Below are 11,240 nucleotides of genomic sequence, written 5' to 3'. Positions count from 1 at the left end.
AGGAAAGGAAAGGAAAGGAAAGGAAAGGAAAGGAAAGGAAAGGAAAGGAAAGGAAAGGAAAGGAAAGGAAAGGAAAGGAAAGGAAAGGAAAGGAAAAAAGGAAAGGAAAGGAAAGGAAAGGAAAGGAAAGGAAAGGAAAGGAAAGGAAAGGAAAGGAAAGGAAAGGAAAGGAAAAAGAGAAGAGAAGAGAAGAGAAGAGAAGAGAAAAGAAAAGAAAAGAAAAGAAAAGAAAAGAAAAGAAAAGAAAAGAAAAGAAAAGAAAAGAAAAGAAAAGAAAAGAAAAGAAAAGAAAAGAAAAGAAAAGAAAAGAAAAGAGAAAAAAAAGATATTGAACTCAGGCGATGTGAAGCTTCCAAAGTTCTTAGAGCTTCAGTATACGAAAAAAGAATGTTATTGGAGCATGAGAAAATTTAATGTCCATAGAATAACATTATTCTAAAAAGTGTTGAACTGTCACACTGCTTTTGAAAAAGATGCGATAACTTCCTTGCTTTAATTCTTTATTCACAAACTTCAAGTATTTGAACTCAATAAAAAAAAAAAGACAAAAAGTTTATATTTTTTGTCTAATCTATATGGAATCTAAATAATGTAACTAATGGCACATAATTAAAGGCATGAAAAATGTTGTACTTGGATACATTAAAAAGCTGTATTACCTAGAAACTTTTCAACTTTCTGTTATAATCGGTTTGATTCATACAACTGAGCATTTTTCAGCCCTAACACCTAACATTCAGTCCCTGAATTACCACATGAAGTGATACTGTAGTTGCTTTGATATCTGCATTCCCTTTTACAGGAGAGTGCAGATGAAAATTTAAACCTCGTGGGTGGTTTAGTCTCTTGGGATAGTCAAACAGTTCCTCAGATTTTTTTCAGTATTTTGTACAGTGTTTTGTACATCTTCAGCTCTGAATTCAGTTTAATGAAAAATGCCGTCCTCTAGTCATGGTTTGAAAGATGGCAAGTTCCTTTCAATGTGTAAACAGGGCAGTACATTTCAGCTTGAATCAGTCCACCTGGATATCAATACACTTACAGTTTATGGCTGCTTTCTTCAATTTTCTTGTCCCTGAGAATGGAAGCACTCATAAAAATTTGTAATAATGGAATTTCAAGGGAAAGCAGATGACCATTCTATCTGTAAGGGGCCAAAGAGAGTCATTAAGGAAAAACTACTGTCATCTTTCTGAAATACTGTTATTTGCATTGAGATAAGCACAATTCAGATGACTCACAAACACTTCTGAAAGAAACTGTGTGCACCTTCCTGTGAGGTGTCTCAAATCCCTCGTCTTTTCTTTGCTTAGCAATTTGCTCGTTGCGTGGTTACGATTTGCAGTATACAAACCCAAATAGATCAAGCCACTGGGGAGGTATTGGCAAATATTTTCATCAGTAACAGATGCTTAAATGATCATTATTTGCATCCAGATCTTTCAGTCTGTCCTCCACCCCAAATGAATTCAATGGGAATTTTGCCTGTATAATTCAAAATACTATACAATTTGGGCCTCTTAATTTTCCTGAGATACTCACTATATAAAGAAGTCCTCAAATAAAAAATACCTCAAAAATTTCTGTGTCATTAAAAAAGTCATTGTATGTGATGTAAAGAATCCTTCTGCAGAATGGAACAGTATGCAGTATATTTTGGGAGTAATGCTCTCAAATATTTTCAGAAAATAAATACTCTCCATATTTTCAGAAAAGAAATAAACATTTAACACAGATTAGCAACATCTCTTTTTGTTTTGAAAACACATCAAACATTTGCCATCCTTCAGGTAATACTCAGCATCTTTTCAGACAGGTACAGTGTTCTCACTCTTCTTTATGGCACATAATAGGGCATGCAGGACAAAAATGAGTGATAATGGGATCCCACTCTTCCAACTTACACTGACCACACAGGCTTCTAGTCAAAGCCACTTTGTTGCACTCTTAAGATGAAAGAGAGAGGTGGATATCTACCATATGTTACTTTTAGACTTGCTTGTATTTAAAGAGTGAGTCCTAACAAAACACCTCTTTGTGTCTCCGCTGTCATAAAGAGAGCCTAGTTGACTAGCTTAGGCTAAATATTTCAAATTCAGCTAATTAATCTCATCCTATCGGCCTAAAAGTGTAAGAGGCTGAGACACCTTTCTCCCCTGTGCTGAGACACCTACTTGAACCCACCCCATTGACTGAAATACCTCCAACAGCTTATGACAAATCAGTTTTGATTTAGTGTGTTACTTAGTTTGCAGTTTGAAATTTACTTCTTCTGCTACAGGCCAGAAGTTTTCATATTTTCAGGTGTTCAAGTCAGAAGTTTTGCTTTCTTACCCCCTAAAATCAAACTCATCTTAATAGTAGCCGTAATAGAACCCCCTCCCTACTTCTCCCTTAAAATTTGCCTTATATCCCTTAGGCTCTTGTGACTGAAGCAGCAACCCTGTCACTTGCAGCAGCAACAGTCTTGTTCCACTGCTTTCTTATTAGGGAGCAGACAGTGGACCATGACTTTGACAACTGCTTGCTTGTGTGCCCATGCATCTTTATAAGGCCAGCATGCAATTTCAGAGGTGTGCATTGTATGAATCTCATGTGTGTGATGCAAATCAGTTTAGGCTTTCCAATTTATTTAGACAATGAAAAATTCCTCCTTAGAAGCTAGGAACTGCCTCTTATCCTTCTACTATTGGCTGCACTGTTTTTTAAATGACAACCTGATAATTGCAGTCAAAGCAAAAAGTGCTTTAACACCTCCCTCTTACATTTTCAAATCTAATTAATCTTCACATTTAACACATTATATACAATTCCATGTACTTCTCTGCAAAGTTTATACAGAGAGATTTATAAATTGTGGCATATTTTATAATTCTGTCTCCATTTCTCATGTATGTTTACTTTTTTGTAATTACAGAGATATTCCATATGGAAACAAATTTTCATTCCCATCTTGTGAAAAATAGCACAGGTAAACTTTATATAAAATGTTAGGAATACACACCATGGGTTCCTTATGTTTTTTTTTTTTTGTTTTGGTTTTTTTTGTTTTGTTTTTTTTTTTTTTTTTTTTTTTGTTTTTTTTTTTTTTTTTGTTTCCCAGAGGTGGAAAAGGCTGAGGGCCCTTTCCAAAGATACAGAACATGAACATCATTCCTCATCAACATCATTAACAAGTCTCATTTTTCATAACAATGTTGCCCTTTAAACATATATTACGTGGCCAAAAGATGGTTAAATAGCGCATGATATATTTATATATACATAGTATAAAAAATTACCTTTTTTCCTGGTAAATCAAATAAATCCATGGATAATTTTATATGAAAAGGTTCATAAACCAGTTGAACAGTGCTCACTAAAGTAAAAAAGACAGGAAAAACAGAGAAAAAACTAGTTAAAAGAAATCCCTTTGAACATTTTGGGGAAAAATTTACATTTTTGTATTTGAGCAAAAGCAGTTCTTTGATTCTTCTGTAAATTTAATTTTAAAAAATTAAAATGAGTTCTTGCCTTACCAGAGTTCATCAAATTAATATACATGGGCAGTATTAAGGCTTCCCTGAGTAAAGATATTTGATAATTGCAAGATGAACAAAGCTTAGAGTAACAAATTAGGACTGCATTGCATATGGCATTTTCAATTGTATATTGAAATATGGAGTAAAGTATACATTCAACAATAAAATAATACTAAGAATTTTTGCCCTGAGAAAAAATTTATTTGATTAGAATGTCTTTGTCATGAAGCTCAATTACCATCACTGAGAATCCTGAAGAACCACTCTCAAAATCAGAAAAATAGTTTCCTTTTTTTTTTCTTTTTTATTTTATTTTGCTATTAATTTGGAATCTGGTGGATTTTCCAGCCAATATGATTTATTTACTGTTTAAAAAGACATGTCGACAGAGGTAGAATTTCATGATGCTGACATGTGGTAACAAAACATAGCTGTTGAAATCTTTCATTTCAGTTTTACAGAATTGCTGCTTCATGCTGATTGAAACAGCTTTTTTTCCTATCACAGCACATTCTGTGCTTTGATTATATTTAAGCCATTTGCATTTTAACACAGGTGATATATGAGTGAAAAAGGTCTTCAAAAGAGCAATACATCCCACAGAGTGGAAAAGATTCCAGCTTTCATTAACTGTACAGTCAAATGTTGGTGTGACAAACCATGTTAACTCCAAATTAATTGAAAATTTGATATAGGATATTATAAAATTACTGCTCATAATTGTGTAGTCAAGGTTGAGTGTCATATTTATATATTCTTTAGACTCAAAGTCTTAAAACACATTAAAATAGGAACAGAAAATACGGGTCAGGAAAATATATATTATAAATATCCCTTAAATAAATACAGACCGCTTAAGCTAATACATGTAATAATGCTAATTATTACTTAACACATTTTAGAGTGTTAAGATTATTATTACTTAACATATTTTAGAGTGTTAAGATCATCCTGTGGCTGAGGTAAGGAGAGGTGGTCTAGGGATGTTCTGTACTCTCTTGAGCTCTCCTGCAGACTTGAAGCCCTGCAGATCATGCCAGTGTGGGTACCAGTATCTTATAACAGCAGATTTTGGCACACACTGTAGTGTTCCCAGGATTCCATACCATGACAAATGCACATAGGGAGATAGTAGGGCCACCAAAGCAGGGATAAGTGGATGAATCCTCACTTGACTGAGAGAGCTCCCTGTGTTACCTCTCTGCAAAAGCAGGGCAAGAAAGCAATCATGCCCGATGGAAGGATGCCCAAGAGTGCAGTGTGTAGTAATCAAAACATCTCACTTCAGTCAAGAAAGCTTTTTGGTGGCCTGCCCTTAACCCATGCATGGCCTCATCTGTGGGACCTGCTCCTTCCATGGAGGTTAACAACATCATGGTTCCTGGTACTGACTGCTACTAGTGACTTCATCCTCACATGGATTGAAAGACATTCTGCACCTGAGCTAAACACAAATCAAACAGAAAACCAGTTCCCAAGGGTTAGTTTAAACATGGTACAGGAAGTAGATTTGGAATATAAATAAATATTAGGTTGAGATAACTGAGAGATGGGTTGACTTTATGGAACATTTTCTAATGATAACTCTTCATTAGCCAGAAGGTAAATGTGGGCAACTGTGCTGTATATAGAAAATAACTAAATAGATTATAAATATACATATAAATTAACTGTTATGTATACATACGTGAAAGAACATAGAAAGAAACACAAACATACTTTTTATTCAATTCCCTGCTCCTGTAAGGTTTAATGTGTTTTGTAGTCCTCTAATATTTTGTTGTTAGCTCAGAACTTTTCAGCAACCAGATTTTAACCTTCCAGATATAAATAAGTACAGGGGGAAGGAGACAGGCATTTAAAAGAATTCAGAGTTGAAATTCTTCAAACTAGATGATGTCTCTGATGAGAAAGAAACTTTTGTTTGCTTTATGTCTTTATCCTGAAAGAGATCAGAAAGCTGTTGAGAGTTGTAAAGTATGTATACCTAAGGTTATTCCATCTGATTTAGCATTTGACAGGGTGTATAGACATTTTAAATCCCTCTATATACTTTGAACTTCTAACTGGAAGTCTTCTCTTTGTGATGTAGTTGCTTAGCTTACATTAAAGAATTCAATGGATTCAGTAATGTGGAATAATGCTTTGACTCTTTTTAATCACAGTGTGCCCAGTCACTAGTCCTAACCTGAAAAAAAGGAAATAGCTCAGAGTAAATGAATGTTTGTGATGACTGGAAAATAGGTAATATAAACAATTTCCTTCCTGAGTTTTCTGTAATCTGATATACCAAATCGAATTAAATATTCAGGGTCTGTCAAAAGTGATACATCAAGTCCTTTCTGCATATATCTATCGCGTATCTATCTTTTAAGATACAGGTTGACAGAGTCCTTGTATATCCTAATATCTCCATAACAAAATACTACTGATCTGAATGCTCTAGCCATTTGAAGATTCGAGTCTGGATCACAATTACATTACTTGGATGGTGAAGTCATTTTGCCGTGTGTCTCTGAGGAAGCAACTCGTTTTGACTTAGAAGCTCAGTTTTCTGTTTGAAAGAAGCAACTTTTTCACAGCCCATTTTTTCTTTTCAAAAAATATTGAATAGTGTTTCACATGATTTGGCCAAGTCACAATGTATGCCTAGTAGGGCTTTACTAGTAGGACTTTAAAAAATTTCTTCAGATATCACTGGTATACACAGTCAAACACACTTCATTTTCATTGATGTAAATTCATATTTTAATGCCTTGGTGGTTAGCTTCAATTTGTCCCATTAGTTTCTACTGAGACTCCCTTCAGACAAGAAAAATTTGCTCACCCATGTCTGTTAATAACAGACAGGACTTTCTGTATCTAGATGAAAAGGGAAACTGCATCCTGAATTTTTTCCTAAGACATAGTCATTGTTTTGATCAGTACAATACTTAGTGGACCAAAAAACCCAAAGAAAATGTGTACTGTGAGGGCTGCTGTGTTATGAAGAAGACAGCACTGATCACAGCCTGCATCACTTCTGAGAAAGAATTAGCACTTCAAAGTAGGCAAGAGGTGTGTGGTAGAATTGGGAGAAAATTTTCCATGAGGATTAGCCATCAGATGATGTTCTCTTTGACAGGTTAGTAGCTCAGTAGAAGCATGGATGGGTGGGCGGGCAGGCATGCAGGCATGCACATACACATAAATCTGCAAGCCACAAAACAGCAGCCAAGGCTCAGGAGCTGTCACTGTCCTAATAGAAACATTTTAAATTGTGGTCCATGAAATTATTATGCCCCTCCTGAGAATCACTGTCCTCTGCTGTAACTGGCTTGGTGCTATGCAGGCACTGTGGTGAAGGACACTTGTCTCATCATTAAACTGAGAAAATGCCTTCCCTTTATAGCCTCCCTGCCTCTTCTAAAACTCTCCAATCCTTTCACAGACAGGATAAAATTAGCTGTCATTGCATCTGACAGGCTTTTCTTGTCCCTGTAAACATGCATTGCAGGCACGAACTCTTCTAAACAAGCAGTGAGCTCCTCTGTATTGCTGTATCTCTGTCCTTTGCTGTGTGGGATTAGAGACAAACTAAACAGCATCCTTCACTCCTCTCTAGTGTCAGACTTGCAGGCTAAATGCCTCTGTTTTAGGTCAGTCTTGAAGAGTAAAGGTCAGACCAAATCAGTCACAGATTCATTCCTTGAGTTCTTTGGCAGAATTTGATGGTACTCTAAAGGGTACTTATGCAGAGAGCTGCTGATTTTGCTGACTTGGCTGCTAGGAATATCCTTTATTTTTCACATCAGCCACCACCCAGGTATCAGTGTGACTTATCCATCTCCAACCATTGGGAGAATATATTAGTTGTGAAATCTCTTCAAGTCACATCCTGACTATATGCACCTGTTCACTGCATACAAGACAGCTTTGATATTCTCCTGCTTACTTCTTCATTTTTTTTATAGTGGCAACCTCTTCCTCCAGGGAGTTCAGGAGAAAGAAAAATCTAACAGGAAGCAGGGTTACAAGGTCACAAGAAGTGGTTTGATGGGAATTGAGAAGGTGGTCTACATGAGAAGATGTGAACTACAGAAATCTGAACGTGACAAAGATTTAGTAGTAGCACCATCCAGCCTACATTTTTCATGTTATGTATTGTTTATCATCTGTAAGATAAAAACCAGATGGAAACAACAGGTTACAGAAAAATGTGTGCTGTGTTACTTAGACATCCTTACCAACTCTGTGCTCTCCCACTGCCTGGCCAGTCCTGTTCAGCCATGGCACATTGGGTGCCATGCTGTCATCATGTAGTTATGATGTATTTGCATAGCTCCAGAAAAATGTATTTTGGAGAGTGGAAAAGAAGTAAAGAAGAGAAGAATTAAAAGACCAAAGAAGTAAAGAAATGAAGTAAGGAACTTTGGTGGTAGCTTTCTGTAATGATTGAGATTTCTGAAAACTTGATGCAGATTTGATTAGTAGTGCTGAATTCTTGTATACCTGAATTATGAATGGAAAAAATAAGGAATATTTTTCATTCTATGTCTTACTGTCTTTTCTTCCTCAAAGTCATCGAGGCTGGGGCTCTCTCCTCCTTTTTCTATACAGTGGTTAGCCCAGGTTGACCATGGTTGATACAGTAGTATAAATAACTACAACTGTCCAAATGCTGACTGGAGCTATGCACAGGAGAGGATATCTGCCCTGATTTTGCTGTCTGACTTTAACTAATTAAATATCTTGTCAGTATTTTATTTCCACCCTTCTAGAAGACTAGCAAATAGAACATTTTTTTTCTCTCCCTGACAGGTTCCAGGATACTTTTAACAGTATAATTGCTTTTATAAGTATTGACAGCAATTTCACAGCCTTTATCCTATGCCTATCTTGATGCTGATTCAAGCCATTTAAAGGTGAAGCTTTATTGCTTTTCACTTCTGTGGAGGAAAATTTAGAGAGCTATGCTGAGAAATACCAAGCAGTAAAGTTCTTTCATGGCTGCAGTTTTAGTCGGCCCATTGTATGAGTCTTACTTCTAAAAGGTGGATTTAGGAGAAAGTAAGTTCTTTGCTTGAATATTAAGGACCTCCTATACTCAATTTAAAAAAATGTGATTTAAAATGTCTGGATTTTCCTTTGATTCTTGTGCACTGATTGCACTGTGGAAAAATGGTAATTATGTGATCAAACAAATGGACAATACAATGGGCAACATCAGAATGTTGTGGAGTAACAGAATATGTATGGTTTCCGACATTGATTCTCAGGGTTTTTTTCTCTCTGTTGTTGAGGTTTTCTTGGGAGGGGAGGAAGTTGTTGGTTTGGTTTTTTTATTGTTTGTTTGGTTTGGTTTTTTCATTGTGTATTTTGTTTTGTTTAGTAAGGCTTCCAGGACAAACTTAGAACAAAAAATTTCAAAAAGCCCCCACAAAACAGCAAAAATTTTATTTTATTCTTGGAAACCAGGCAGCCATGCACCTCAGATAATCTGGGCCAGAGTTATTCTTGAGGTCAATTAGTAAAATGCCTGTATAGTTCAAAAGGTGATGTGCAGGGGATATAACAGTATTTTACTATTCAGGAGGGATTATGTAGTAAAAATTGAGAGTCCCAGAGGGTTTCCATATATCACTGGAGGAATTCTGTCTGTGGTAAAGTAGAGCTGTTAATCATTAAATCAGTTTCTCTTAAAGATTATTTTTCTCTTAATAATACTTTCCTGTTTATTTTTTGGACTTGATAGAGCTTTTTCAACTAACCTGCTTACCACAGGAATGTCATTAATTTTTCCAGAGACAAAAAAGTTTATTTTAAGTCTGGCCAGCAGGGATTACTGGAGTGACAGAAAGCAGAAAAGAAGTAAAAGCTGAAATAAAATGTCAGCTTGAACTTGTCACTGATCCTTGTGTCGTAAGGAACCTGTTTTGCAAAGCTGGGCTGCTGTTCAAATGTCTTTTCAATCTCAGATAGTGTGGGACTGTCCTAGGTAAGCCTTACAGCAGCATAAATTTGGAGCTCTTTTTTGTTCATTTGATTTGAGCATTATGGTATCCTAATCACTATCTGTGGTTAGGTCTTCAGTGAGACCTTTGCTGGTGAGACCTTTTTCCAAAGAGAAATCCAGTAGTAAAAGAAAGAGGCAAGTCAGCTCCTGCTGTGGTGGGCTAGTCTTATTTGGGTTCTAGATACAAGAAACTAATTTTCATATTCAAAAGGCCTGTGACTCAGCATCTTACAAATTCAGGTCAGTCACTCCCCAGGGAGGGAAGCCACTCCTCAAATACCTTCCCTACACAAGGACCTCTCTTCTTCTCTTTCTGACAATTTAAACTCTCCAATGTGAGTGAGGCATGAGAATTTCAAGTGTCAGGGCTGAGGGATGTTCCTGGTATAAACACACCATTCCTTACCTGAACCCTACTAGCAATGAAATGTCTGAGATAAATCTTTCTTCTGCCCTGAGACTGCACACCTGAACAGGCATAGGGAAGCATTCACAGCAAAGGAGACATTCTTCACACTGAGGCTTTTCTGCTAATTTGAGTTCAAATGGGCTAGAACCAGTCCCAGCAGACTCACTGCTTCTCCACTCTGTATTCTTTTTTAAAAGTAAAATGAAATAAACTATAGTCTGAGTCAAACTGTATGACAACTTCCATATCAAAGTACTCTTAGATCTTTTTTCTTAGATAGCATGTTTGTTGAAGGCTAGAAATGGATCAGCTAAGCATTTAACCTGCTGGAACATACCTGCTGAAGAACTGGAACGCTTAATAAAAACATGGATTAGGCATGTAGGATCTGCAGGTTGAACTCTGTGAGTTCAAGTTGTTTTTATCTTGGATCTACTATAATGGGATTAGAATTGACTAAAATATTGAGAGTTGATCCTGTTGTAATTACATTTTATCTCGGGTTATGAAAGGTTTTTTGTTCTCTCACCTTTTTAACTTAGCTTGTTAAATACCAAGTATAACAGGAACAATCAAGTTACTATTGTTTTAAATTGTGTTCTTCTGTTTGCCTTTCTCTTTGAAACATCTCCTCTTAATGGACAATAAAAACATACTGAAAGAGAAGATAACTGTGTATTTTGATAAATTGTAAATTTAACAGCCCAGAAGTGAGGGAGATTAAAAAAGCAAAAAAGTTTAAAAAATATACTTTTAATTCATTTAATGGAAAAAAAGTTCAAAAATGTAAAAGATCTAAATATATTTTAAAGTTAATTCTATTTAATACAGCCTCCACAAGAAGGAAATATTTCACCTTTGTGTACCACTTGCCACACAGATCCCTTCCCTTCCCTTCCCTTCCCTTCCCTTCCCTTCCCTTCCCTTCCCTTCCCTTCCCTTCCCTTCCCTTCCCTTCCCTTCCCTTCCCTTCCCTTCCCTTCCCTTCCCTTCCCTTCCCTTCCCTTCCCTTCCCTTCCCTTCCCGGAACTTCCCTTCCCTTCCCGGAACTTCCCTTCCCTTCCCGGAACTTCCCTTCCCTTCCCTTCCCTTCCCTTCCCGGAACTTCCCTTCCCGGAACTTCCCTTCCCTTCCCGGAACTTCCCTTCCCTAGCACCCCAATTTGTTTTGCCTTGTCCACTTTAGATTCCTCTCCTCTCCTCTCCTCTCCTCTCCTCTCCTCTCCTCTCCTCTCCTCTCCTCTCCTCTCCTCTCCTCTCCTCTCCTCTCCTCTCCTCTCCTCTCCTCTCCTCTCCTCTCCTCTCCTCTCCTCTCC

This window comes from Vidua chalybeata, chromosome 3 (assembly GCF_026979565.1).
Source record: "Vidua chalybeata isolate OUT-0048 chromosome 3, bVidCha1 merged haplotype, whole genome shotgun sequence".
Classification (NCBI taxonomy): domain Eukaryota; kingdom Metazoa; phylum Chordata; class Aves; order Passeriformes; family Viduidae; genus Vidua; species Vidua chalybeata.
The sequence above is the reverse complement of the archived record's forward strand: the minus strand, read 5'-3'. Positions refer to the sequence as shown.